This window comes from Trachurus japonicus, chromosome 6, assembly GCF_045865225.1.
Source record: "Trachurus japonicus isolate A0001 chromosome 6, Traja_1.0".
NCBI lineage: Eukaryota > Metazoa > Chordata > Actinopteri > Carangiformes > Carangidae > Trachurus > Trachurus japonicus.
In genome coordinates this window covers 35,474,685-35,499,901 of record NC_140912.1, presented here as the reverse complement: position 1 = coordinate 35,499,901, position 25,217 = coordinate 35,474,685, and the positions used below count along the sequence as shown (strand labels likewise).

Here is a 25,217-nt window from a genome sequence, read left to right as displayed (position 1 = left end):
CCATTTCAAAAGGTTTCAAAAGAAAGCGCGGTTGCTTGTGGACAGAACATAGAACCGGGAACATATGTTCACAGTTTTAAAAATACCCGGGCTCGTGTGTACTAGGCCTGAGACTGTCCTAATAAATGACTCATGAACAGGACCTTTACCTCTGTGCTGCAGTTCAAACGGTCTTCAAACCCCTTCAGCTCTGTGGTCAAAAGCTGCAGTATGTCTCCTTGTTGTGGTGAAATGAGTTGGTGCAAGTTATGTGCAAGAAGAGAACAGGAAGGGTCAACAGTACATTGTAGGTTACTTCCTCATATTCTGCCTTCATACTTGAAAACTACACTGCAAGTTATGTTTTTATTGCATGAAACCAAGAAGGGTCAACAGTACAATGTAGGTTACTTCCTCATACTGCCTTCATACTTGAAAACTATACACTCTCGCACTGAAATCATCAGAGGGAATTAAGGACAAGGAGTGAAAAACATATCATTCTTTTTGTTGTTTATTTGGTGATACTGCAGAGGAAATGGCAGCAGCTGTGTTAATATACACTGTCATCATTGGAGCCATCACAGGTGAGCTCTCCAAGCTTGTTACAGCAAATAAAAGAATGTAATCTGCAAATCTGCAAGTATTTTTTTCTGGTAAATTAGTGACCTAATTTCTCTTACAATTTTTTATATTAAAGGACAATTACAGGCAAATTCAACCTGGGGCTATAATTTCCTAATATTTTAGGTCCAAAAGAATGAATCTGAAGATTTTCTTTTTAATTGCTCCTGTTATTACTACAAACTTTGAAATGTTACTTTTTTTCATGGATTCTCTACCAACTAAATTAATTTGAGCTGTGCTCCTGCTGCACCTCCTCACTAACTTGTGCTTTTCCAATCTATATAGCACACATATTTTCATGTTTGTTAGCAGTGACGGACTGGCACCAAAAAGAGGCCCTGTCATTTTTGACAGAAAGAGGCCACACATTACACAAACACTATATATGTGTATATACAGCAGTGATCATAATGATGATGAGACAAGAAAATGCATTAGTTTCCAATAGCAGGATTTGTACAAAGACTGGACCATAAATCTTGCTCACAGGGCAAGCAGCCCTACTAGGTGAGCTACCAATGTATTATTGTGCTGTCAGTTTTTTAGAGTTGGCCGGCCGTAAGCAGCTGGCCCCAAACAACATTTTTTTTTTTTTTTTTTTTTAATGCAGCCACATCAGCACGGCTACATCTTTACGCGGTCACGTCATCACACAGACACCTCACAGCAGCCGCATCATAATGCAGCCGTTGTGGTATTTTCCCATATTGCCCTATGGCCAGTCCGTCACTGTTTGTTAGTGAGATTCTTTCTTTCAAATCTGCAAGTATTTTTTTCTGGTAAATTAGTGACTTCATTTCTCTTACAAATGTTTATATTAAAGGACAATTCCAGGCAAATTCAACCTGGGGCTATAATTTCTTAATCGGTCTAAAAGAATGAATCTGAAGATTTTTCTTTTTTATTGCTCCTGTTATGCAGTAGTTCTGTCTGTCCTTGCATTGTCACAGCAGCATACGTATAATGCAGTGGACGGATCTTAGGCTGTTTAGGCTGTTCACATCCCACCAAACCACTTTTTTTCCCCCACAGACAACGTCAGATGGTGATTCGAATCAAACATACACTGAGGGGTTTGTTTACTTCAGGAGATACAGGGCTCTTAAAGCAAAAACAAACAGATTAAAGAACAGTTTTTACCCAAGAGCTGTTGCTGCCCTAAATGCCTAAGTAAATGTGCAATATGTATGGTGTGTGTATGTGTGGGGGATCCTTTTTTTTTTTTGGGAGTTTTGAATTTATTGTTTTTAATTTATAGTCTATTACTGCTGTATTTATACTTTTGCACCTGGGATTGCGACCAATTTTGTTGTGCTTGCGCAACGACAACAATAAAGTCTAGGTCTAAGTCTAAGATCCGTTCACTTCTCTTACATGCTGCTGTGATGATGCAAGGACAGACAGAACTACTGCATAATAGGAGCTATTAAAAAGAAAATATTCAGATTCATTCCTTTAGACCTAAATTATTAGGAAACCATTACCCCAGGTTGAATTTGCCTGGAATTGTCCTTTACAGTAATAAAATAATATAAGAGGGCATTATAACTATATGAACCCTGTCATGGTTTGACGACATAAAAACAAATAACGCAACCTTTACAGCTCAATCCTCTTCTCTGCCATTTGAAAGTGTGTCTGTTTGTTGTTAATGATTAACAGCAGTGCATATTTTAATTTTATGGGAGTGTTTTGTCCCCATGTGAACTTCCGGGAGAGTTTTCTTGGAGAATTGGTGACTGATAATCTTCTCCTGAGTGGGCAGTAAAAATCACTCAAATATCTCAGACATTTACATGTTTATCTAGATGTGGTCTTGTGAGTTTCTGTGCTAGTGCTGGAGGTTTCAATAACTTGACACCATGCCAGAAGCTCGTTAAAAAGTGTCATGGTTATAATATTGAACGTGATAAAAAGCTAAGTTTAAAACAAGAGCTTATGGCTGAGAATAAGAATAATAAGTTCATGGCAAAATGTGTTTAAAAGGACTGTGTCATGATTATAATGTTGAATGTTGTTTAAAACAGGATATAAGCAATGAAAATAATAGTAATTCATGGAAAGACTTGATTAATAAGATAGTTCATGATTTTCATATGTTAATATAGCAATTCATTACAAAGAGTGAGTTAAAGAAGAATAAGAATTCATTGTTTTCATGTGTCTTGAGTTAAAAAGGTTAAAATGATAATTGATTATCTATTCGGTGTTCAACTGCTTTTGCCTGGCAGGTATGGAAGACGACAACAGAGACAGTAACAGCACTTATAGATAAAATAGTTTATTTTATATCACCTTTTGTTTACAACATTTTACTTACCTTTTATCAAAATTCACTTGCATAAGTTATATTTTTGGAAATTAAATTGTTTTATTTTCTTTATCAAGTCTGTGGCGAATGTGCTGCACAGTGATCGATTGTTGATGCCTGTTTTCCGTGTTGTCGAAGAAGCAGTATGGCTGACTGATGAGAATACACACTGGCTGCTAACGTGTCGTGCTCGTGTAGTTTTTCCACCTTTTTACATTATCTTTTCCCCGGCAACGGGGCGTAACATTTGGAGGCACCGCTGGGATTGTGTGCAGCGTGGTTAAACATCTATTTTTTTTTTTTTTTTTTTTAGACTTTATTCACAGAACTGTACATAACAATACTGTTGTGCCAGGTAAGCAAAAGAAAAAAGAAGAAAGATAATATGTGTATCAATTGCAAAAAAGAAATTATGTTATCATAGAGATAAATACTTGTCCAAAATAAGATTGGTTTTCGCTGCTTTTTGTAACTTCAGTCCCTTGATGTCGGTGCCATATTGAAATAGTTCCTTTAGAAAAAGTGCAAAGTTCGGTTTTCCATCAGACCATTTTTTTTTGTGTATATGAAATTTTCCTAAAAATAAAACAAGCTGTACAAAAAATATTAAATCACTGTCCATTTGATAACCATCAAAATAAAGAAAAATGTCCTTCTCCTGTAGGTTGATTGAATGACCAGCTTTCCTTTCCAGAAAATTTTGTACATCCAACCAGAAGATACGAGAATATACACAATGAAAAAATAAATGTTCAATGGATTCATCAAAAAATTCACAGAAGTTACAGGAGTATACAATATCAAGTTTGAAACGTTCCAATGTTTTTTTGGCTGGGTAAATTTTATGTATAATTTTAAAGGATACCTCCTTGATTTTATTATTTATGAAAAACTTATTACCTATCACCCACATTTTTTTGCAATCTACATCCCTATAAAGACGTTTCCAAAACATATTAACAGCAGGGACGTTACCATTTATTAAAAGATTTCTAATGTATTTATTTGTGCATTTGTTGGTGGTAATATCAACATTTCCAAGAAAAATATTTTTTTTAGGAGCAGGTATATAACGATCACTTACAGAGCCACAAAGAAGTTGTAATATATTTCTTGGGATAGCATTACAAATTATAAAGTATTCTTTTTGAGTAACTACTAAGTCAAATTTTGAAATAAATTCCTCATAAAGTAACAATTGACCATCCATTTTCATGAGTTGTGATACTAAAATAATACCCTTATTGAACCAGTTTTCGTTATATAAAGATCTTTTTTTATACTGAATACTCCTGTTATTCCAAATGTAATAGTTCGTAGGTGAAAAATTGTGTTTGTACAACATTTTCCAAGCCAACAGAGCTTGCTTGTGAAAGTTTGCTAATTTCACAGGTAATTTATCAGGGTTATAATCACATTTTAGCAGAAAATGAAGTCCTCCAATTGAGTTAAAAATGAATTTAGGGAAAGCATTCCAAATATTATCTTCTTCATTAATTAATTTTGTAAGCCATTTAATTTTAAAAGTATTATTTAATGTTTCAAAACTTAGGACCTCTAGACCCCCATTTTGTCTCGTGTTACATAATACCTCTTTCTTTAGATAATGACACTTATTTCTCCATACAAAGTTGAATAAAATTTTATCTAGTTTTCTATATATTACGGAAGATGAGCCCAAAGTCAGAGACACATAAACAGCTCGTGACACTCCTTCAGCCTTGGTAAGTAAAACTCGGCCATTTAATGAAAGATCTCTCATTAACCACATGTTAAATTTCTTTTGAATTTGTTCTACAATTGGGTCAAAATTTGAGCTGTTACGGGCTTTTTCATTTTTATTAATCACGATACCCAAATATGTGAACGTGTTCTTAACAGGAATACCATTTATCTCAAACAAGTCACAATCTTTTAGTGGAAACAACACTGATTTACTTAAGTTTATCTTTAGACCCGATACCTTGGAAAACATCTCTATACATTGGACAGCTTTGGCAACTTCATGTTTATTGGATAAAAAAATTGTAGTATCGTCAGCAAGTTGTGATAATTTAAATTCTCTATTTACCGCCATAATGCCATTAAATGGAGCTTTTTTTATGTGTATAGCCATAATTTGCGTGACGAGAATAAAAAGAAAGGGACTAAGAGGGCAACCTTGTCTTATACCGCGTTTAATGTTAAATCTTGGAGTAGTGCCATGGGCAAGTCCGATAGAGCTGTTGCTATCTTTATAAAGTGTATTAACTGCTTTGCAAAACCTCTTACCAAAACCAAAGCTGTGTATTGTTTTAAACATAAATTGATGACTTATTGTATCAAATGCTTTGTAGAAATCAACAAATAAAATAAAGCTATCATCTAAAACATAATCATTATAATCAATCATGTCTAAAACTAAACGGATGTTATTACATATATTTCTGCCAGGCATAAAACCTGATTGCTCCTCATCAATTATATCTTCTAAACCTAGCTTTAGTCTTTTTGCAAATATCATAGCAAAAAGCTTGGCATCATTATTTAATAAACTAATTGGTCTCCAATTCTCAATACTTAATTTGTCTTTTTTTGGTTTAGGTATCAGTTTAATAAGGCCTTGTCGAAGGGTAGGTGGTAATTCCCCTCTGTCTATGGCTTCTTCAAATACAGCAACTAAAAATGGGGCCAAGTTCTTGATAAACGTTTTATAAAATTCATTTATCAGACCATCACTTCCAGGGGACTTGTTGTCTTTAAGGGAGCCAATACACTTCTGAATCTCCACCAAATCGACCTTCCGGTCACAGATTAATTTAAATCCCTCATTAATACCTTTGATTTCTTTTTCAATCCCTTTGATGAATAGATCAATGTTGTCTCCACTTTCATTATCAACTGCATATAATTTCTGGTAAAAATTGGCAACGTATTGAGAAATAAGTTTTTTATCTTCACATATCTGGTCATTAATTTTTAGTTTAGATAGGGAAGATACCTCATAATTCCTTTTTTCCAAATTGAAGAAGTATTTTGTACACTTTTCCCCCTGTTCTAACCACTTCCTTCTGGATCTAATAAAGGCACCTCTGGCTTTATCTTCATACATTTTGTCCAATTCAAGTTGTAGAGTTGCCAGTTCCCCAAGTTCCATTTCAGAAAGATTTTTTTTTTCAGATAATCTCATTATTTTTGTTATTATTTGGGATTCATTCTCTCTTTTACTTTTAGCAATTCTCTTTCCAGTACTTATAGCTAAATTCCTAATCTCAAATTTCATTAATTCCCAACATTTTCCAAAATTGTTTATTGTATTAGCTTGTCTCCAGAATTTTTCAATAATATCCTGGGTTTCCTTTTTAAATTGTTTATTCTGTAATAATGTTTTATTCAATTTCCAATAATCTCTATTGGGGTTACGTTTAAATGAAGCTGTGTTGACCTTAATCACGACAGCTTGGTGGTCAGTAAAAACTGCAGGTTCTATTATAACTGAATCCACACTATTTTCAATGTCTGAGGAGATCAACCAAAAATCCAACCGAGATTGTTGAGATCTGTCCTTGTTTGACCAAGTATATGAGTTTTGGTTTGGATTTTGGTGTCTCCAGATATCAATGAGGTCCATTCTATTACATATATTGACTAATTCATTCCCTACTTTGTTCTTTGGGGGCCATCTGTCCATGGAATCATCCAGTACTGTATTGAAATCACCTCCCCATAGTACCTTGGCAGAAGGAAAAGTTAGTAATAATTGATTTATTTTATCTTCTAAAGTTGAAAAAATAATTTTGTTATTTTGTTTGTTGTTAGAGGCATATATATTTGTAATGAGAAATTGAGAATGATCTATGTCCACAAGAAGAATTATCCATCTACCATCCTTGTCTGAGAGATGTTTAATTATATTACCTTTAAAATTTCCCTGTAATATAGCGACTCCTGCTGATCTGTTACTTCCAAATGAAAACCATACATTTTTTCCCCATTGATTCCTCCAAAAAGACCTATCTTCTTCTGACGCATGAGTTTCCTGTATAAAATAAAAATCAGCACCTTTGTTTTGACAATACAAAAATAAACATTTTCTCTTTAACAAGTTTCTAATCCCCCTGGCATTTACAGTAAGAATGGAAATTGACATTAAGAACACAACAGAAAAAAATGAACTTTAAACAATCGTTAGATTCTCTTCTTGACTGTTAACTGTAACTGTAGGAATCATTGCACTAGAATATATTGTGTACTTTATAAAGCTATAAAACAGTAGGAATAAAAATTCCAGAACATAGCAGTACACTTTACTTCTGTCTACATTTCACTTTACCTGTCAAACTTATTTTATTTCTTTGCCATTCACAAACGCCCTATTTCCAACAAAGTAGGCCTTGTCACCCTTCTTCCTTGCTGCTTCCACCGCTGGCCATAAACGACTGCGTGTGTCTCGGTCGGCTGCGGTCAGATCCTCTTTGAAGTGGAGTCGGTGGTTCTTCAGGTAGCTGTTAGCCTTGGAGCCTTTCCATAGTGCATCTCTGGCCGTCCTGGACACGAACCTGATGATCACTGGACGCGGTGGCTGGTCTTTTCCTCCATCCTTCAGTCTTCCTATCCTGTGAGCAACATCCACTGCTGCTGCGACCATCCCAGCCTCCGCCACAGGTAGCACAGCTCGACAGATGTCCTGGACTTGTGCTTTGATGTTGGCATCATCTTTTTCAGGAACGCCGTGCAGACGGAGATTATGACGTCGACTGTAGCGATCTGTCTCATTCACCTTTTGCTCCAAGTCGTCCACTTTTTTCTTGAGTGTCTCAGATGAGTTTTTCAGGGCCACATTTTGTTTCTTTAAGTCAACGACTTCTTGATGGCAGAAATCCAGTGACTTTTTCAAACCGTCAATTTGGACGGTGTTGTAATGAACAGCTTTATCCGTTTTGTCTGCCCTTTCATTTATCTTCTCGACGACAGCTGAGATGATTGTGTTTTGTAGCTCGTATAGTGACGGCTGCTCTTCTGACTCGTTCCAGTTGCTTTTGCTTTTCTTAGCAGTGTGCTTCATTGGTGTGTTCGGAGAAGAAATGCATTCTTCCCCTGAGTCAGCTCGGCAAGAGTAAGAATGCATTTCTTTCGCGTTTCGTTTATCTTTAAGAGCAACCTCCATATTTTCAACCTGAGACAGCTCAACGTCACCGGAGTTTTTCATTGTTAGCTTGCGGCTATTGCTAGTTCCACTTCGTTATGATATAGGTGCGGTTATTGTCGGAGTAAGCAGTTTGTGACGGCTTTTAAGTCTTCCAGAAGTATTTTCTCACCTCATTTGGTAATGAGAGAAGTCCAAAACAACGTTTGTGCAGTAATTCCTACATGGAACCGCGGACACAATCAAAGCACGTCTGGTCCTGTCGCCATCTTGAATCGACCTTGGTTAAACATCTATGAGAGGTGTCCCCAGCCGTCACACATCCTTTTTTAAAAAAAAAAGCGGAGCTCGAGCATGTTAGCAGCAAAGGACGGACGGCTCTCATCACGCTAATCTCATGCTACATCCAGAGAGAAGGGCTAGAGGACCTTGAGGATCAAGGTATGGCTGAATTACTCCATCTGCAAGACAAAGTCACCGAGTTACAGGCTGTGTGTAATGCTAGTGCAGCAAAACAAGCGGAGGAGCAGCAGAAAAAGAAAGATGAAGAGGAGGAAACATTATTAAAGGAAATTGAAGTTTTGCAGCTCCAGCTAGCCAGCAAACAGAACGGGAGAGACAACAAGGAAAAAAGAGACACCAAAAACAACGGTTACAACAGACAGGTAACACAGAACACAGCCCACAATTCTCCCCCTCATCACTGGCACAAAGACTTTAAAATTGCTGGACAAATTGGTGAGCCTAGCCAAAAAGATAAATTGACTTTTTCAAGTTTAGCTCGCCAGATTGAACATGGTCTGAGTAAGGGGTTTCCAGAACTAGAGATTGTGGATGCAGTGATTAGAGCCATAGCGCCTGGCATGCAGCTTCGCAGCTATTTGGAGGGCAAAGTGAACTTAACCTTACCAACATTGAGACGAATCCTCCGTTCACATTATCAAGAGAAAAGTGCAACTAATCTCTACACACAGCTGACTTCTGAGGTGCAAGGATTAAAAGAAACCCCCCAGAACTTCCTCATTCGCACTCTTGACCTGAGACAAAAGATCTTGTTTGCCTCGCAGGAATCTGAGTCAGGTCTCCAGTATGATCCTGGGCTCGTACAAATGTTTCTTCACACTGTGTTAACTGGACTCCAGAACGACAACATTAAGCGGGATCTTCAGCCTTACTTGGAGCAAGCTGACATCTCCGATGAACTGTTGCTTGAGAGAATGAACACTGCATGTGCCTATGAGACAGAGAGACAGATGAAAAAGAAAATGGCAGGGCAACAGAAGCCAGTCACTGTACACTCAGCACAGTCAAGTGATGTTCCTGCTGTAAAGAATGAAAAACCAGCTACTCACCAGAATCCTAAAGTTTCCCCTGTCGTTCTCTCCCAGCTGGAGGAGATTCAATCTGAGATAGCTGTGCTGAAAGAACTGAAAGTTGAAGTGTCTCAAATCAGAGAGTCCATGCTACAGCCCCAGCACGCGCCCAGACCACAACCACCAGCAGGGGGAGCAGATGGCACATCAGGACTGCAATTCCCAGGTCAGCAGATGCAGGATTTGCCACAGAGCTACTGGTTCAATGCAGGCCCTAGACATCGAGGTGGAACCGCCCAGTACCAGCAAAGATTTGCTCCACAACGCAGCTTCCCTCCACCCAATCGCGGACGAGCGAGGAGATGTTTTGACTGTCAACAGAGTGGAGTTGAAGATTATTGCACACACTGTTACAGGTGTGGCAGCAGCGAGCATTTCCTTGCTGGATGTCGAGCAAGAGGACAGAGACAATTTGGAGGTGAGCCTTTAAACGGAGGGAGGTCATTCGCACGGGACAGGGAGTGACCCATCACACAGCAAGGTCCCAGCACTGCGCACACTGTGGACAGAAAGGAGAAGGGGTAATTCTGAAACATGCACATCCTGTAAAAATGTACTTTATTGTTCTAGGCCATGTCAGGTTGATAATTGGGCTGAACACAAAAAACATTGTAAACCTCTCTCATGTATGACTGCAAACGCCACCTCAAAAAGAGAAAAACAAGCTAAGAGAGCCCCGTTGGTAGGAGAGAAACACATGGTTAACTGCTTCATCCAAGGTCAAAGGGTTCAAGCTTTGTGGGACTCAGGTTCCCAAGTGACAATAATTGACGAGTTATGGAAAGAAGTGCACTTCCCAGACACAAGACTAAGAGACATTTCCGACATTTTGGATGTGACACCGGCCCTAGACATAAAGGCAGCAAATGGGGAGAGCATGCCATATACAGGTTGGGTGGAGATAACTTTCAGGTTAGCTTCCGGGGCTGCAGCTAAGACCGAAGTAATTGTTCCCACACTTGTAATGAAAGGTGGTAAACTTGCTCAACCAATCATCGGCTCAAATGTAATCAAAATCATTATTGACAGTGAAATGAAACAATCAGATACTACTCACAGGGAACAGCTAAGCAAAACGTGAGGGCAGCATTCCCAGGCCACACAGACACCTTTGTAAGACAAGTAACAGCTGTTGTTGAGCAAGTCAGTGTCAGGCAAGCAAATGAGTATATTGTCAAGACAAAAAGGGAGAGAGTCAATATACCCAAACACCTGTCAGTCCAAGTTGAGTGTCATGTCCACATGGACTCCCCACAGGAGGATGCAACACTAATCTTCGAGCCTGATGTGAATCCGCGCTGGACAGAGGGACTTGAACTGTGTGACATGCTTGTAGAGGTAACCAGAGGCACAAGAAAACCCTCTATCACTGTAAGTGTGCAGAATCCAACAGATCATGACTTTGGGCCCTAATTTCTTGGCGCAACTCAGGGTGGCGCAGCGAAGCGAGCCCTGACGCAGCTGGCGAAGTGGTATTATCGTCCAGTGCAACAAGGTGCGCAGCGGATTCGGTAAATTGGCAGACTGCTGTGCGCTGAGATGGGAGTGGTCGCGCAGCAGGGGGAGGTGTCGACAGATTCGCCGTGGCGCAGTGACAATTTGTTGCCGATAGACCGCGCGGAGAGTGCGCCGAAAGCTCGCCAGCTCCAACCTGGTCTAATCTCAGCGCAAGGCGAAGCGCAGCCAGCGCAGTGGCAATTTGACTGCCCAGCGCGCAGTGCAGACACGTCACCAAGACCTCACAGGCAGATTTCCACGCTTCCAGGCACATTTAAATGCAATTAACAATAATAATAATAATAATAATCATCACAATAACCCCTATTTATTGTATCTGAATCAGCACATACACCTATATCTATATAGATTGTCCCGTCACACTGATGGCAGATCAAAGGCTTGCGTAATGGAAACTCAGCCTGACTGAATTAACACAGATGAAACCAGGGAGGGACTGAGACAGCCGTGGATGTCCCAAGAGCAGGTGTTGACACTACACACTGTGCCGTTGCAGATTATCAGCTATTTATTTATTTATTTACTTATTGATTTATTAGGGGCCAGCGCCGCATCGTCGCGCGACCATAACAAATAAAACTGAAATTCCTCCGTTACGCACAGCTGTTTGTTTATGCTGTGATCTGTGCACACGTGTTTAAATATAGGTTAGATAGATAGATAGACCTGGATAACATCATAACCTCCTCCCTCCCAGACTACTTTTGCATCATCAGCCCGTGAGGCCTGTTCGCGCGACCGGACACTGCCAGCTTGGACCGGACCAGAACATCAGTTTCCTCCCGTCTCACTTGCTCTGACAGATTGAGAGCTGTTGCCCAGTAAAAAAAAAAAAAACACACACACCCCTTTTCCATTAATAAAGACACTCATATTTAGTAACCTATATTTAAACACGTGTGCACAGATCACAATATAAACAAACAGCTGTGCGTAACGGAAGCATCGCGGAGCTCTCTCTTTTTCTTTTTTCTTTAGAATTTACCTGAGAGGGGATATGTTAATATCTGCTCACTATGATGCCAGGCTGATTGTGGTTTGCTGTGAGAGATGATAGTTTATTTGTTTTCAGTTTTATTTGTTATGGTCGCGTGACGATGCGGCTCAATAAATCAATAAGTAAATACATAAATATAGCAGATAATCCTGTAGTGTCAACACAGCAGTAATCCATCCTCATCTTTCATCTGTGCAGCCTTTGATCTGTCATTAGTGTGACGGGACAATCGATATAGATGTGCTGAATGTCTATGCTGTAATCTGTAGGTGCTGATTCAAATCTTCTCTTCCACGGTGAAATCAAACGTCCGCCTTGCGCGCGCGGCGGATTTAAAGGCGAGGAGAGGAGCTCATTTGATTGGTGAAGATCTGACTCGGCTGTGTCAAACCCACTCCACGCCTTCTCTCCTCCCTCTATGCCATTTGCGCCGGTGGGAGGGAAGTAGGCGGGATGCGCTCCGCTGCGTCTCGAAGGAAAATCGCAATCTGCTCCTGACCACTTCCCGTTGGCGAAGCGAAGGCGAGGTGCAGGCCTGATCCGGTCCGCCTGCACCTAGTTCACGAAAGTAGAGCCCATAGTGTTAGCAGGGAGAACTGTTATTGGGACTGTTCAGTATGTCAGGCTTTCTACCCCGCCTCCGTGCTAGAAAGATCCCACCCACCACCATCAGTCACAACAAATCACATCACGGCTGAAGAGGATCAAACTAACAGTAATGTTTGGGACCCACCTGTAAATCTGAGTCACCTCAGCGAGCCAGAACAGGAGACAGTTAGCCAGATGTTAAGAGAGGAGTCTGCCTCCTTTTCAAAAACAGATGATGATATTGGCTGCATAGACAAATTACAACTTAGCATATCTTTGAAAGACACTGAGCCTGTAGCAAAAACATATCTCTCTGTGCCCAAACCCCTGTATCAGGAAATGAAGGACTACCTGAGTGACCTCATCGCTCAGGGTTGGGTAGAGAAATCTAACTCCCCTTATGCTTCACCAGTCGTATGTGTCCGAAAAAAAGACGGCAGTCTACGACTGTGCATTGACTACCGTGAGGTGAACAGGAAGACGCTCCCTGACCGTCAGCCTATCCCCAGGGTGCAAGATACATTATTATGAATGGCCTAGGAGGCAACTCTTGGTTCTCTCTCCTCGACCAAGGAAAGGCGTACCATCAGGGATTTATGGCGAGGGAGAGCAGACCACTGACCGCTTTTGTGACACCATGGGGTCTCTATGAGTGGATCAGGATTCCCTTCGGTCTTATGAACGCTCCAGCTGCCTTTCAGCGCTGTATGGAGGATTGTTTGGAAGGGCTGAGAGATAACATCTGTATCCCTTATTTAGATGACACCTTGGTTTTCAGCAGAACCTTTGAGGATCACGTCGAGCATGTGAGGACAGTGCTACAACGACTACGTGAGCATGGTATAAAGTTAAAACCTAGAAAATGTGAAGTGTTCAGACGTGAGGTCCGCTACTTGGGGCGCATCGTGTCTGCGGAGGGCAGTAAAATGGACCCGGCCGACACGGCAGCAGTGAGAGCCTTAAAGGAGAAGAGGCCACAGACTGTGGGAGAACTGAGATCAGTCATGGGGCTCCTGAGCTACTACCGGCAGTACATCAGAGACTTTTCCCGCATCGCTGGCCCTCTTTATGCCCTGACAGAATCAGACCCCAAATCAGATAAACACAAAGACAGTAACACGAGGACAAGAAAAGTGAAAGGAAAGTTTAAAGGGGCACCTTCACACAAACCGATCACATGGACTGAGGAACATCAACTGATACTGGAGAGACTGATTGATTGCCTGGTTGAGCCACCGATTCTTGGATTCCCAGACTTCAACAAATCATTCATCTTAAACACAGACGCGTCACACAAAGGTTTAGGTGCTGTATTATCAAGAACAGGACGGTAAGCTACGTGTAATAGCCTATGCATCACGCACCCTGACCAAAGCAGAAAAGAACTATCATCTTCATTCAGGGAAACTTGAATTTTTAGCATTAAAGTGGGCTGTTACTGAGCGTTTCAGAGACTATTTAATTGGCTCCTCCTGTACTGTCTTTACAGACAACAATCCACTTACCTATGTGTTGTCAACAGCCAAACTCAATGCAACGGGGCATAGGTGGGTTGCAGAATTAGCTGACTTTGACCTAATTATCAAGTATCGTCCGGGAAAAGAAAATTGTGATGCTGATGGTCTTTCAAGAATGCCCTGTGACATAGGCACCATGATGGAGGAATGCACAGAAGAAATGTCATCCCCTTCGGTGCAGGCCACAGTACAAGCTGTAGAGAGTGATGTTTCACACACAGTGTGGTCCATGATGTCTTTTGAGTGTGCAGAAATGTGTGGAGACACACCTACACCATTTTCCAAAACAGATATATGTCAAGCACAAAGAGATGATCAAACCATTGGCCCAGTCATTGCCTGGAAACAATCAAAAGAGAAGCCTACAAGAGAGCAGTTAAAGTCATTCAATGTACAGTCAAAATGTTTGCTTCGTGACTGGGAGAAACTTACCTTTGATGGAGATGGAATACTTCAACGAAAGACTGCAACCAGAACTCAACTTGTTCTTCCTGAAAAATACAAATCAACAGTTTTGAGACAGCTCCACAACGAGATGGGACATCAAGGCATGGAACGCACAACATCGCTCATCCGGGATCGCTTCTTCTGGCCACACATGCAGCGAGAAATAGAGCACTACGTCACACAAAGCTGTACATGCCTGAAACAGAAAAAGCCCTGCAGAGAATCCAGAGCTCCACTCGTACCGATTGTCACCACTCAGCCATTCAAGCTTGTATCCATTGACTTCCTACATCTGGATAAGTGTCGGGGTGGGTATGAATACATATTGTTAATAGTAGATCATTACACACGCTTTGCACAAGCCTACCCTACAACATCAAAATCTGCAAAGATTGTCGCTGATAAAATATTCAATGATTACGCGCTGAAGTTTGGGTTCCCTCTAAGAATTCACCACGACCAGGGAGGTGAATTTGAGAATCAATTGTTCGCACAGCTGAAGAAAAATTGTGGAGTGATGGGCTCTCGAACCACGCCCTATCACCCGCAAGGCAACGGGCAAGTGGAACGGCTAAACAGAACATTGCTACAAATGCTGAGAACGCTCACAGAGAAACAAAAGTCAGACTGGAGAGAGTCATTGCCCAAGCTCATCTATGCATATAACAGCACCAAAAGTGAAGTTACAGGTTTTTCACCTTTTTACCTCCTGTTCGGCAGATCTCCAAGATTACCTGTTGACTTGTTGTTTGGTTTGACCCCAGAGACTGGAACTGCTGATCATCGAGAGTCCATGAAAAAGTGGAAACAACAGATGCAAGAGGCTTATGAGATCACAAAAGCAAATGCAAAAAAATGTGCTGAGAGGAGCAAGAGGAATCATGATATCAAAGTCAGGAGTTCTGTTTTGAATGAGGGCGACCGTGTTCTCATTAGGAATATGACACCTAGAGGGGGAACGGGAAAGCTCAGAAATCACTGGGAAGATTGCATCCACAAAGTCATCCGTCAGGTGGGAAAAGACATGCCCATATATGAAGTGATACCTGAGCAAGGCAAAGCGAGAGGACGCAGGATCCTGCACCGTAACCTCCTGTTGCCATGTGACCATTTGCCTCTAGAGATTCAGTTGAAACCAGCGAAAGTGAAAAGACAAATCACAGCTCAGACTCGACGAGACAAAGATCAAACAGACCAAGAGACAAACAATGACGATAGTGATGATGATGACTATGGATACTATCCACTCAGACATCAGCCTGTGCCACAGCTCCAAGTCCACACAGAAAGAGAGGATGCTGAAGGTGTCACACAGCTCATGCAGGATGTTGAGCCTGAGCATCAGGATATGCACCAGCTGGAGCAGGACACAGGAGATCCACTGTTAGAAGAGGACATGTCAGTTCAAGAGGAGACTGCACTGGAGGAGAGAATACCAGCCCCACAGTCACCTGCTCAAAGTGAAGATCACAGTGGGGATGAACAACAGTGTCAACGACCAGTAAGAGAGAGACGGCCCCCAAGAGTCTTCACATATGATCAGCTTGGCCATCCCAGTTGCTGTGGCGCCGGTCTCCCAGGTAACCTGATGTGCTACTATCCTCCAACATCATATGGGGCCATGCAAGCAGCAAGTACATTGACAGCTCCAGTACAGCACTGGAATTATCAGCCTGCTGTTGCACCTGGCTACTGAAAGAAGAAGATGCACTTACACACAAACATCATACACATATCATACACTCACTGATGGACTTTCTCACAAACTGAGTGTTGATACACATCATACACATATACACTAATTGATGGACTTTATCACAAACTGAGTGTTGATAAACACGTGCACACATTGTACACCCATTTATGGACTGTTGGACACTGAGTGTTGATGCGCACATAATACCTACATGCACTTATGGATGGACTGTTTCATGAACTGAGTGCTGACATGCTTACAGATACACATACTGTACCTGAGACAGTCATGAATGGACTAATGAACAATCAGAGTATTGATGCACATGTGTCACACACTCCTGGACTTTGAAGAAGCTGAGTGATTGTATACACTGTTGAATGAATGAATGAAGGATTAATTTGATGACACTATGTACAGTAGCTAAATGCTTTAAACATAACATTACTTAATTACCTTCCTCACCTGTAGGTTGAGATGTCGGGGACGACATCTGTGTTGTAGGGGAGTGTGTCATGGTTATAATATTGAACGTGATAAAAAGCTAAGTTTAAAACAAGAGCTTATGGCTGAGAATAAGAATAATAAGTTCATGGCAAAATGTGTTTAAAAGGACTGTGTCATGATTATAATGTTGAATGTTGTTTAAAACAGGATATAAGCAATGAAAATAATAGTAATTCATGGAAAGACTTGATTAATAAGATAGTTCATGATTTTCATATGTTAATATAGCAATTCATTACAAAGAGTGAGTTAAAGAAGAATAAGAATTCATTGTTTTCATGTGTCTTGAGTTAAAAAGGTTAAAATGATAATTGATTATCTATTCGGTGTTCAACTGCTTTTGCCTGGCAGGTATGGAAGACGACAACAGAGACAGTAACAGCACTTATAGATAAAATAGTTTATTTTATATCACCTTTTGTTTACAACATTTTACTTACCTTTTATCAAAATTCACTTGCATAAGTTATATTTTTGGAAATTAAATTGTTTTATTTTCTTTATCAAGTCTGTGGCGAATGTGCTGCACAGTGATCGATTGTTGATGCCTGTTTTCCGTGTTGTCGAAGAAGCAGTATGGCTGACTGATGAGAATACACACTGGCTGCTAACGTGTCGTGCTCGTGTAGTTTTTCCACCTTTTTACATTATCTTTTCCCTGGCAACGGGGCGTAACAAAAGCAGCTGATTGCTTAGGGAGCCCTGTTGGTAGAGTTGACTGCTCACAATTTGGAGTGGTCCATATTTAGTTATATTGTGATACTGAGTTCCCTCTGCGTACAGGTTCCTGTGCATTTAGTACCGTGTGCAGTGTCTCTCCCAGAGAGTGTGTGTGTGTGTGTGTGTGTGTGTGTGTGTAGGTGTGTGTGTGTGTAGGTGTGTGTGTGTGTGTGTGTGTGTGTAGGTGTGTGTGTGTGTAGGTGTGTGTGTGTGTGTGTGTGTGTGTGTGTGTGTGTGTGGGCTGCGCTTTAGGGGCTTGTTGGTATTGGAGGTCCCATATTTTAATGATTTACTAATTTCAATGAAGACTTGATTTGTACACCTACTGTACCTGTCTCTGTGCTGGATACTCTTTTGCCTTTGATACCAGACACAACGGGTTAATAAAGGTGGTGACAGCTTTCTGCTACACCTATAGAGACCTGTATTACTGAATTACTGTAAATTACCAATGACTTTCTTATCCTTTCTGTGCTATCATTGGTGAATGAACAGATCGGGAGTGAAAAACAAATGATGCTTTCCTTTGTTATAATTAATGAAACTTCAGATGACATGGAACAAGCTGTGATGCACATCATCATCCTGAAATGAGCTCTGACCCAGCAGAGTTCTCTCATTGCTGAGGACGAGATACCAATCCACCTTGAAGGAATTCCCTCATATTACTGTAGTCTAAACATGCTATTTTTTGCTAAGAGATGAATTGATTAGATTTTGGTTCTCAAAGGTTAAAGGTCACACTTAAGAGCACATTTTGGCCAAAAGAATTCATGAGATCAGACAAAAATGATGAAGTGATGATAATCTGTATATAAAAGGGGAACTTCCCTGTAGCATAACGAAAACTGTCTTGCAAAAGAAACTCAGACATTTTTAAATGAAGTTAAACTGTTTAGTAACAACGACAACAAAATAGATATTAAACTCATGATAAAGTGCATGAAACTATAACAAAAGTAATTTGGTGGCCCAGCTCACCCTCTCTCACACACAAAGAGAAATCAACAGGTGTACATACAGTTTACTGATATCCTCGCCCATAACATGGGAATTCTCACACGTACTGTAATAGCGATTGTGGTGTACATCCCTCCCTCAGCCAACGCCGCAACAGCCTGTGAACTTATTCACACCACAGTATCACAGCTGCAGACTTCACATCCACAGTCACTCATCCTCATATCAGGGGACTTCAACCATGCCACCCTATCTGCCACCTTGCCCACTTTCACCCAGTATGTCACATGCCACACTAGAGACAGCAAAATACTAGACCTGCTCTATGCCAACACTAAAGATGCATACACCTCATCTCCTCTGCCCCCTCTAGGCCGCTCCGACCATAACCTATGCATCTCCTCCCAACTTACATCCCCCTGGTGAAAAAACAACCCCCCACCAGAAGGTCTGTGAAGGTCTGGTCAGAGGTGGCCAGTGAGGCACTGAGAGACTGTTTTGAAACAACCTGGGAGGCACTCTGTACTCCACATGGTGATGATATTGACAATCTAACAGACTGCATCACTGACTATATGAGTTTTTGTGTTGAGAACACTGTTCCCACCAGGTCAATTCGCTGCTACGCCAACAATAAACCCTGGGTGACCCCTGAGCTGAAGTACATCCTTAATGAAAAAAAGAGGGCTTTCAGTTCTGGGGACCAAGAGGAGATGAGGAGGATACAGAAGGAGCTAAAGAAGAAAATCAGGGAATGTAAGGACAGTTACAGGAATAAGATGGAGGAGCAACTACAGCAGAACAACGTAAGGGAGGTCTGGAAAGGACTGAAGACAATGTCTGGTCACAGCAAAGGCCGTGGGAAAGAGCCGGTGCAGGGAGACAGGGAATGGGCAGACAAACTAAACCTGTTTTTCAACAGGTTTGACTCTGCGTCCAGCCCCCCACCCCCGTCCAGCAGCCCCCCCTCTCCTATCCTGTCCCTCCCTCCGTCCTCCCCACTGCCATCCCCACCGCCCCCTCCTCTCCCACACCTTTCCCCTCTCTCCTCTTATCTCCCACTCTCTCCACCAGCATCCCACCTCAACTTGACTCTTACAGCTGATCAGGTGAGAGGTCAACTGAAAAGGATCTGTGTAAGGAAGGCCGCAGGTCCTGACGGCATCAGCCCAAGACTGCTTAAAGACTGTGCTGACCAGCTGTGTGGAGTGTTGGCACACATCTTCAACCTGAGCCTCAGGCTAGAGAGGGTTCCTGCTCTATGGAAGACATCTTGTGTGGTTCCAGTACCCAAGATAGCCCACCCCAGGGAGCCCAGGCACTTTAGACCTGTGGCTTTAACCTTGCACCTCATAAAGACCATGGAGAGGATTTTGCTGAACCATCTGCAACCCCTGGTGAGTCCAAAGCTGGACCCTCTCCAGTTCGCATACCAACCACGCATCGGAGTTGAAGATGCTGTAAAGCTCCAAAAAAATGGGAGATCGGTCATTCCAGGCAGCTGCCCCAAGGCTTTGGAACGCCCTGCCTGACCACCTGAGGGGCCCCCAGACCACAGACTGTTTTAAAAGAAACTTAAAAACGTTACTTTTTAAGAAAGCCTATCCCTGATTTCCTGGTCTTTTAGAATGTCCTTGTGCTTTTCTTGCTAATTTAGCTTTATTTATTTTTTATTTTATTTTATTTTTTATTTCTATAGAAATAAAAAATAAAATAAAAGTATACTTTATTTTTCCTTTCTATTTTTTCTAATCTTTATTGTAAGCGCTTTGAGACTTGTTCTTCAGGTGAAAATGCGCTCTATAAATACAATTTATTATTATTATTATTATTAATTTACCTCCTGCACAGGTCCCTCTCACACCTAGAAAGCAGTGGAAACTTTGTGAGAGTCTTGTTTTTTGATTTTTCATCAGCATTTAAATTAAATACAATACAACCAGCACTGCTCAGGGGAAAGCTGGAAGAGGTGGGAGTTGACTGTCACCTGGTGGCTTGGATCATTAACTACCTCACCAATAGACCACAGTACATGAGGCTGCAAGACTGTGTCTGACACCCTGATCTGCAGCACTGGGGTCCCACAGGGGACAGTGCTTTCTCCCCTTCTGTTCACCCTGTTCACATCAGATTTCACTCACAACACAAACAACTGCCATCTACAGAAATTCTCTGATGATACGGCCATTGTTGGGTGCATATCTGAGGGAAACGAACAGGAGTACCGGCAGGTCATCAAGGACTTTGTTAACTGGTGTCAACTAATCCATCTTCACTTGAACGCCAGCAAAACACAGGAGATGATCATAGACTTCCGGAGAAAGGCGCCTCCAACAACACAGGTGAACATCCTAGGCGTGGACATTGAGACTGTAACATCATACAAATACCTGGGTGTTCACCTCAACAACAGACTGGACTGGGCCGACAACACTGATGCCACATTCAGAAAGGGACAAAGTCGGCTACACCTCCTGAGAAGGCTAAAATCCTTCGGAGAATGTAGACCACTATTAAGGACCTTCTATGACACCATGGTGGCATCTGTTGTTTTTTATTCTGTCGTGTGTTGGGGGGGGGGGGTGGGGGGGGCTTGGAAATGGACTGGAAAAAAAATAAACAAACTGATCAAAAAAGCCAGTTCTGTCCTGCAGCCCCCTTGAGACTGTTGAGCAGGTGGGTGAGAGGAGAATGCTGCACAAACTGACTGCCATCATGGGCAACCCCTCTCACCCTCTGCATGGGACGGTGAGCGGCCTGAAAAGCTCCCGTAGCAACAGGCTGAAACACCCTCAGTGCAAAACAGAGCGTTTTGCAGGTCTTTTATCCCCATGTCAGTTAGACTTTTTAACAGTTTAATTTGTAATATCTGTCGCACTTCTTTTTAAATCTCTCGTGCACTTTACAGTAAATAGTTTTTTATCCATAGTTGTCTACCAGCAAGCACTTTTTTTAATCTGTTATTTTTGCCCAGCAGGTAGAGAGCACTGTAGCATTTTCTTCTTTTGTCTTCTTCTTTTTAAATTATTTTTATGAATTGTGTATTTCATTATTTGTCTTGCTTTATTTCCTTTTGTTAAATGCTGCTGTCACGAACAAATTTCCCCTCGGGGATGAAATAAAGTATAGTCTAACCATGTGACCCGCTATCCCCCTACTCTATATGACTACATAAACAATATGATAAACAAAACAACACTAAAAAACCCCTAACAGAAAAAACACATAATTTATTCACAGCTCCTTCACGTCATATACAGATACAGAACTGATTTTAGGTGCTATAAGTCTTGACAAACAAACTACAACTGGACTGATTAACAGAGGAATACATGATGTGACGATTGTAATTTCACTTCAGAAGAATTTAAAATATCTAAATAAAATAAATTGTATTCAAATTAATCTCAAGTCACCCTCAAATTTAAGAGCTCTAACATTTTCCCTAGTCCTTGTCAAAATATCATCCAGTAGCCAACAGACAGTGTGCTCTACAGACCACCAATACAAACTTCTGAGCCACTATAACTACAACAATCACAAACCTGCCTCAGCTGTTTAGAAGTTATTGTAACAACAACATTTGAGATTTGTAAATATATTAATCACTATATTTTAATTATTTTCTGGAAATGCACAACAAGCAATTTGGATGTTGGTGATTTCAACTAAAGAAGAAATCTGAGATTATATGACCCTTTCCTGTTATTTTAGTTATTATCTTACATGTTGATTCTCTCATCAGTGATTTGATTACCACTGGATATCATCATTATGAAGTTTTCATTACAGTCTGTCTTAAACTATGTGTGCTTCCTCAAGTCAAACTTGTCTTCTGACACTTCCACACTGTCGTCATTCATTTATCATCTGCAGGTTTTGTACTAATAGTTACCTGCCTCCTTTCCTTATCTCCTTTTCCTAGTTTGTGAAATAAGTAACAGGCATACATTTGTCTCTTTCTCCTTCTTTTAGGAGTGACTGGTCAGCAAGTGGACGTAGAGCCAAAGGTGTATTCTTATCCTGGCCAGACAGTCAACCTGCGCTGTGGCTTCACTGATACAACTGGGATTAACGTTATTGCGGTCAGATACATGATGCAGTTTTCTTTGTTTCAGTTAGGACTTGATAACTTTTTTATAACACTCATATCTTATGATATAAACTTCTAATGTAAATGTCTGTTACATCCTGACAGTGCAGCTCACTGATGTTCAGATTGTTTTTGGACTACAACTTTCACATCTGAAGTGAAAATATATTGGCCATTTAGTGAATATGCAACTTTATACTGTATTTCACAAAACAAATTAGGTAATTTTCTAGAAAAATAAAATATTTGTTAGCTCCTCTCCGATGCTGCTGCCCTACAAACTACTCCAGTGTCACTTATCAATGATGACTGAGGGCTGTTGTGTTTCTCAGTCACTGAACACATCCTAACCACTGACCCTGAGTCTGCTCCACCACAGGTCACATGGCTCTATCAGCCAATGGGAGGGGGGAGGACCAGCATTGCTTTTCTTGCCCCAAACACTGACCCTGAATACCCTCCGTCACCAGTGAAGGACAGAGTCAGCTTCTCACCCAGTCCTCCAGACCCGGCCAGTCCTTCCATCCAGATTAGTGGTGTTAAGAAAACTGATGAGGGGAACTACATCTGCTTATTTACTATCAACCCAGGTGGCATCATAGAGGGCATCACTAACCTGGAAATGCTGGGTAAGTCACTAACATAATCTACATTAATAAAGTGTTCAACTGGGGCGGTGTTTAGCTCACTTGGTAGAGTAGCCGCCCCATGTTAACGCTACAGTCCTCACTGCAGGTGGCCCCGGTTCAAATCCTGCATCGGGCAGCGCTTTCCTGCATGTCATTCCCTCTCTGCCTCCCCATTTCCTGTCTCTCTCTCTCGTGTACTATTATATTAAAAGCCCCAAATATACTTAAAAAAACTGACTCAGGACAATAAACTGTCTTCTACACACTGTCTAGGGTTAGGGTCAGACATCAGCCTGACTTGCTCAGCTGACTCCAGACCCACTGCCCATTTTTTGGGGGATTTTTTGAATAAAGAGCCCATGGCTGATACTGGATCAGAGCTCAGACTTATGAACATTACGGAGAGTCAGCCCGGGAACTACAGCTGTCAGGCCTTTAACAACAAAAGTATGAGAAATTAAACATCTCAATCTTCCACCATCTCTGTAAGATGTATGTCAAGTAAGTTTGACATAATATTTTATACAAAATATAAATATATGAAAATTAGATTTAGATGTTTAGCCTACTTGTCAAAGTATCATAAAAAACCTTGTGGAACAAATAAAAAGTGACAAGTGAAAAGAAGTCTCAGTATAAACCACAAAGATCATATCATAGCAATGATAGCATATACATACAAAATCTTAACAGTTGCATTTCATGACTCGTCTTCATGAATGAATGAATCTAATCATTTCTAGCTATGAATGCACAAAGTAACTTGAAATGTCCAAATGGGAGAAAAGTATGTGTGCTACTATATTCTTGCTACCCAACAGTGCAAGCATATTATCTGTGGATATATGATAATTGTTACGTTCATGCGTGTGTGTGTGTGTGTGTGTGTGTGTGTGTGTGTGTGTAAACAGTCTGAATACAATAACCATGCAGGTCAACAAGCAAATCCCAAGACAGGCTGTTGATATGTGGCTCTTGATCCAGTTTGGCCAGCCTGGATAGATAGGTGGCATCAGTGGACAGTGTGGGGGACGCCACATGGCACCCAATCCACTGGTTACCACCTGAAGACACAAAGAGAGGGAGAGAGACAGAGAGACACAAGGCAGGCAGACCTCTCACTCTGACCTCTTGACCCAGATTGGAACGTAACAATCATCTATTATCACATCTAAAATGGCCCAGGCCCCACACAGGAGTCCTGTCTTGTGTCCAAATTGTCCCAACAAAATCTGTTTTCCTTTAGCTCCATCCCCATACAAACACATTTAACTTTTTTCTTCTCCATTATTCTCACTGGAATTAACTCTTCTATAGTCTGACCTTGTACTAAAATCAGTGATCCACTCATAACAATAATAAGATCTGAGTATTAGTTGCTTTAAACTGTTAATTATATAATAACACAGTGAACAATCAAACACACTGGACACACTGAATGATTTGGAGCAGGAAGTTGACTTTCACAAGGACAAACCTCAGCTTCCTTCTGTCAACTCTCAGTAACTTGGTTAGTTTGTTCCTGTTTCCATATTTCTCTCACTTAATCATTTATCTTTCATCAAACAGAGAGAATAGTGGACGCCTCTGTCACACCTTCAACAAACCAGCCAGAAGAGGGAAACTCTGTCAACCTAACCTGTGAGGCTGCTGGCTCTGTCTTCACCAGGAAGTGGATGAAGAATGGAGCAGACCTGACTGAGAGTGACAACATGATGTTTTACAACGAGGGCAGAGTGTTGTCTTTTCTGTCTCTAAAGAAAACAGACAGTGGAAATTATTCATGTATCATCAGCAACCCCCTTAGCAGTGATGGAGCTTATTACAACATGGACGTTATCTGTAAGTAACTTGTTGTACACTGTACATTTACTTTTCAATCTTTTCAGACATAATGTCATAAAATAATGTGCATTTTAATGTCAACATTAACGACTATTAACCTCTCTCTCTCTCTCTCTCTCTCTCTCTCTCTCTCTCTCTCTCTCTCTCTCTCTCTCAGTTGGACCAGAAAATGTTCAAATCCAAGGTCCCAGAAATTTAACTGTGAATGAGACTTTAACATTAAACTGCTCTGCTGAGTCCACACCACCTCCTAGTTTCACTTGGAAACTGAATGAGACAGTGACA

At 41.1% G+C, this 25,217-nt stretch overlaps 1 long non-coding RNA gene and 1 pseudogene across 2 annotated transcripts in view; both read left to right on the top strand.

The window, feature by feature from the left end:
- The window catches only part of LOC146986570 (cell adhesion molecule CEACAM5-like), a 363,100-nt pseudogene that overhangs the window by 213,848 nt on the left and 124,035 nt on the right, over window positions 1-25,217 (top strand). The gene's annotated exons all lie outside the window — the stretch shown is intronic.
- Window positions 397-23,081, top strand: LOC146986576 (uncharacterized). Its single transcript, XR_015036042.1, has 3 exons — window positions 397-566; window positions 22,341-22,450; window positions 22,838-23,081. It is a non-coding gene; the product is annotated as an uncharacterized LOC146986576 (long non-coding RNA).